The following is a 6,000-nucleotide window of genomic DNA, read 5'->3' on the forward strand; positions in this document are numbered from 1 at the left end:
GTCTGTTCATTGGAGATAGAGCTTAATATGTATCACAAATTGATCTCAGACTTTACCAGTGCTGCACATGGGTCATCAGAGCTAGAGTGACAATATTTGAAATTTCGTCATGTGTCATGATGGGTAAACTACAATAATAACTTGTGTATGTTGTGAAATGAATCCTGCTCACTACATATATTGGATAGTTTCTGGTAGATTTGTTGTTGTTATTCTATTTCCTGGTAGTGATCCCTTAGGCCTGCTTGATCTACTGTGATACAGCAACTTCAATTGGCAGTGGTTAGATGGCATTTAGCAGGCTTGCCTTCATTGTTCAGGCCTTTGAGTATTTTTTAAATTCTTTCAATGATGAGGGCGTCGATGACCAGGCAGCATTTTTGCCCATCCCCAATTGCACAATGGGCAGTTAAGAGTTAACCACATTGCTCAGGATCTGGAGTCACATGTAGGTCAGACCAGGTAAGGATGACAGTTTCCCTCCCTAAAAGGCATTAGTAAACCAGGTGGGTTTTTCCGACAATTGACAATCGGTTTATGGTCATTAGATGATTAATTTTAAATATTTTATTCAATTTAAATTCCACCACCTGCCATGGCAGGATTTGAACCCGGGTCCCCAGAACATTACCTGGGTCTCTGGATTAACTGTTCACTAGGCTATTGCCTCCCCATAGGAGTTGGGCCATTATGTTGAGGTCATATACAACATTGCTGAGGTCCCTTGTAGAGTACTGTACTCAGTTCTGGTTGTCCTGTTATAGGAAGGATATTATTAAACTGGAGAGGATTCAGAGAACATTTACCAGGATGTTGCTGGGAATGAAGGGTTTGAGTTATAAAAATAGGCTGGATAGGCTGGTAATTTTTTTCACTGGAGCGTAGGAGATTGGCGGGTGATCTTGTGGAGGTTTATAAAATCAGGAAGGGCATAGGAAATAAATAGTAAAGGTCTTTTCCCTAGGGCGGAGGAGTTCAAAACTAGGGGCCATATTTTTAAGGTGAGAGGAGAAAGATCTAAAACGGACCTGAGGGGCAACTTTTTTTAAATAGAGGGTGATTAGTATATGGAACAAACTGCCAGAGGAAGTGGTGGATGAAGGTACAGTTACAACATTTAAAAGACATTTGGATAAGTACATGAATATGAAAGGTTTGGAGGGATATGGGCCAAACGCAGGCAAGTGGGACTAGTTTAGTTTGGGAACAGGGTCAGTGTGGACTAATTGGACCAAAGGGTCTGTTTCCATGCTGTATGACTTTCTGACCCATTTGATTTTTTTCTTCAAGTTTCTAACCCTTCAAGATCCTGAGTTGTTCCCCACCTAAGGCCATATGCTTAATGCATTCAAAGTTTTAACCTTTCAGAATCTTAAACACTTTTAACACCTCCCCTCAAGCTACTTTCTTTTATGATTATTTAGATATTTATGTATAGAATTACATTTACCACTACTTCCTCTTTCCCCAAGTCTCTGACATCACAAATTCGGGGTGGTCTGGAGTTTTTACTATTCTCTCAAAGGCATGACCTTCGCACTTGAAGGAATAGTGTGTCTTTGGGTCAAGACCTGAGAGTTGATTGGCTGGCTGATTCTGATATAGACTTTATCTTTTGGATTTCTGTCACAAAGAACATGCTTCCTGATATAACCAGCAATTGTTTGATTGCAGCTTCTGGATAGCTTTAATCTTGTGAATGTCTTATGTAAGACGATTGTGTGGATGAGTTGGACTGAAGGGTTTATGTCTACACTGAGTGCCTCTGTCTAAATGAATGGGGGAGCAGGTTTGAGGGGATGAATAGCCTGCTCTTGTTCCTATGTTCCTAGCAGCTGCCTTCTTTATCCATAGTGTCACTGATGAGTTGGCCTCTTTATGAAATGAAGACATTATGAATGACTTTCAACAGTACTTTCAGGTTCTAACAATCTTCAGAGGTGGCTACAATGGAAGTCTTTAGCAGAAACACTGACTTCCCTTAGACTGTAAGGCATCATCTATCTTCATAGTACTAACACTTTCTCCATGGTAAATTGCCTCTTCAGAGAGCCAGCACCGACCTGATGGGCTGCATGGCCTACATCTGTGCTAATAACCATTCTGTGAAACTATGTATGTACAAATGAAAATACAAAGACACAATTAACAGCAAGAATAAGCCATTTGGATTCTTGAGTCTACTCCATCATTCAATAAAATCATGTTGATCTGCTTACTTCAATTTCCCTCTTACCGCCAATGTTTATTGAGAATACATCTACTTCTGCCTTAGAAATATTCACAGACTCTGCTTCCACTGTCTTTTACAGAAGTGACTTCCAAAGACTCTCAGTCGTCTGTGAGAAAGAATAAAACTTCTCCCTTAAGTGGGTAAGCCCTTCTCACAAGAGGAAATATCCTCTCGGAGTCCCTCACAATCTTACATGTTTCAAACAAGTCACCTCCTACTCTTGTGCACTCCAGCAGACATAAGCCCAGCCTTTCCTTATACGATAATCGATCAATTTTAGATATTAATCAAGTAAACCTTCTCTGAATTGCTTCTAATACATTTCCATCCTTCCTTAAAGCAGGTGGCCAAAACTGTACTCGGGATGTAGTCTCATAAATATCTTATATAATGGAGACATAACCTCTCAACTCTTATATTCAATTCCCCTCACAATAAATTGTAACATTCTACTATTGTTCATAATTACTTGCTATACTGTAAATTAAACTTTGGAGATTCATGCGCTAGGCCACCCAAACCCCTCTTCATCTCAGTTCAACAATCTCTAACATTTAGGTACTATGCTTTTAAAATTTTTTTTCTGCTGAGAGGGATAATTTCACATTGTCCCAATTTCTACTCTCTTCCAGATATTTATCCACTAAAATAGTTAGATTTCATTGAAGCAACCATTACCTTTGCCTCATCTATAACCCAATTTTACCCGTGATCTCTCACCCTCAGACACCTCTCCCTCTGCCCTGCACAGTCCCCTCCGCCTCCTCTCCTACATTCCAACGCTTTGCCCAAACTGTAAGTTAAGGGTTGGTGTCAACATTTTTCCCTATAATAAAACAAAGAGCTGCGGATGCTGGAGATCTAAAACAATGACAGAAGTCGCTGAAGAACTCAACAGGAATGGCAGCATCTGTGGGAAGAAAGCAGAGTTTCAAGTTTAGTGACTCTTTAACACTTCAGAGTTCTGATGAGAGTTACCAGACTCGAATCATAAATTATGCTTTCTTCCCACAGATGCTGCCAGATCGGCTGAGTTTCTCCAGCAATTTCTTCTCTTGTTTTAGCATTTTTTAGCCTCATTAGAGATTAATATCTATCAATTCATTCTCTCTACTAAAGTATTTCATGAAGCCTCTTCAAAAAGATTTAAGCAAAAATATATCTGAGCTACTTGAGTTACCCTTAGTACAATCTCGTCTTGACATTAGTTGGTTTCAAATTATAGATTAGGTTGTGTTCATTAGATTTAATCACATTTTGTAACTTTAGCAGGTAACTTAGTTATTTCCTCTTGCACTGAGTCATTAACACTTCCGTCATTCAGAGACTGAAACTGCGTGGAACTGGGGCTGTCTGAATATGATTACTGTAAGAGGTAAATGGTAGTCAGAAATGATTGCAATAATAAATTATTTTCATTCCTGATGCCATATCATCAATTAGGCTGAATGCAGTTGTTAACCGTTAAATTTAAGCTCTTTGTCTCTGAAATAATTAACACCTGCCAGTGAAAATTATGTATGAAATTATTTATGTATTAATATGTGAAATGGAGAATATTAAATAACTCCCTTCTGTAATAACATTTGCTTCAATAATCTGAGCCTCAAAATATCAAATAACTGAAAATTAATAGCAGACCCACAAGCTAATTTATGATTTAATAGATCTTTTCTGGATGATGTCATAAAATAACATTTGAAGCTGTATTTTATAGTTTAGACATAAGCCATCACAGACAATCTCAACACTTTACATTGACAATATCACAACTATATGCATTAACATTGGAAGAATTCAAATTTATTTTGAGAACCAGAAATTGTTTAAGGCTTGAGCTCAATTCATGCGATATCAACAATAGATGTGATATCTTTTGCTGACCAAATTACAAATTTCTTGCATCGCCCTTGCTCAAAGAATCATTTTTATCTCTGAGTCAGTGAGTCATGGGTTAATGCCTTACTCCATTGAATGGAGAATATAATCTAGATTATCACTGCAGCCCAATACTGGCGAGCTACAGGTGCAGAAGTGGCAACTTTTGCAAAGGCCATAGATATTGTGTCAGTAAAACATAGTATGTATTGTTTGAAAAAGACAGTAATTTATCTGATGTCCAAGCCAACGTTATTGCTCAATTAACATCAATACAACAGGTTATCCATATACTTATTCATATTTATAAGTGTAACATAATATAATATAAATACCCTTCTTGCTTATCAACAGGTCACACGCTGAAAGAATTTGTAGCCTCTTTTCCCCTTAAAGCACAACACTAACCTTCAAACACCTGACCTTAAGCAATCCATTGGTCTCAGTTGCTAACTCTCTCACTAAGGAAGGAATCATATATGGCCCTGAATGATGTGGACTACAATGGGATCTGTGACAGAACTCAGTGAGGCCTAACTTGGCATCTTGCTCCATGTTTTTATGCATTTGCTGAACTGTGAGACATGTTTCTCACAAGTCTGTGGTGAGTTGTCAATTAAGGAAATTATGGATTGGTTAAACATCGTAATAATACCACAACACATCTCATTAATTTTCACTGTTCTCTCTTACCAAATATACCGAACAAGCTAGATGTCGAGGTTTCTCAACATGGCTGTCTGAGTGGATACCTGGCAACTTCAGCTCACCGCTTGCTCCAAAAGACCTCCATGTTGGACTGGAGTACTGAAATCTCAGGGTGGGCTTCATGGGCATTGGCCATACACACATTAGCATGTGACATGTCAGCCTCTAAGAATCCTCATGGCACATCTCCATTTCACCTATAGGACACTTCTGAGCTTCAGTGCAGCACATTAGGCTACACTGGCAACTATCAATGTAATGCTGCAGCAAGGACAGCTCAGGGACATGCGCCCAGCTGATTAAGTGGATCATGTTGCATCTCCAGGTTGTTTTATTGCTGTCGTACGGCTCACTCACACTGAGCCCCTCCTGGATGCTCATAACATCCATGCCTTGCCTTGGCTATTTTCTCTTGGCCGCCTCGGCCAGAAGTATCAGGCTCACTTACCTCAGTCTTGCCTTGTCTTTTACCACAGACACAAAGGCAGGAAGCTTGTCATAGTTGTCAGTGGGCTTCATTCAAGTTAACGGAGATGGTCTTCACTCAGGGGTCCTGCACAGTAAGACAAGGGAGCCTCTGATACTAGTGCAGGGGTTTGGATACAGTCACTCAGCCGCTTTGGGCAGTGAGAGTCAATATACTTTCTACTTAAGGGGTGAGGAGCTGAATATTGGTGAGCTTATCACCTGTATAGAGTCTGCCGCATCCATAGGCTGTTGCCCTCCTGGAGTAAGAGATAGAGAGGCAGGTATTATGGGAGATGAAAATGGCACAACTGTTACTGTTAGTACAGGGAAGATGTTTTGTGTGAGTGAATAAGCAACACAGAGTGCAATGCAGCATTAATAATATTCCAGATAGTGTCGGTGACAGCAAGGGAGGGAGGGAAGATGTGGTAGGCAATAGTGAGAGTGGTAGAGCACGAGCCTTGGTGGGAGGTGGGTATGATCAGAGAGGGAAAGAAGATGGTAGCAATTATGCTGGCAGACTGGAGAATGATTTTGAACATCTTCTTATACTGCTGGGTATTCTTCCAGACAACTGAGACTGCTTTGATGCAGGTACCAAGATCAGACCAGGCTGGTATGGTCTGGTGTCATGCACTCCACTCCTGGTCCTGGGGCAAAAGGGTATCCTGTCTGTGCATCACTGCATCCAATGGATCCTCCAAATCCCTGCC

Source organism: Rhincodon typus, chromosome 13, assembly GCF_021869965.1.
Source record: "Rhincodon typus isolate 14 chromosome 13, sRhiTyp1.1, whole genome shotgun sequence".
NCBI lineage: Eukaryota > Metazoa > Chordata > Chondrichthyes > Orectolobiformes > Rhincodontidae > Rhincodon > Rhincodon typus.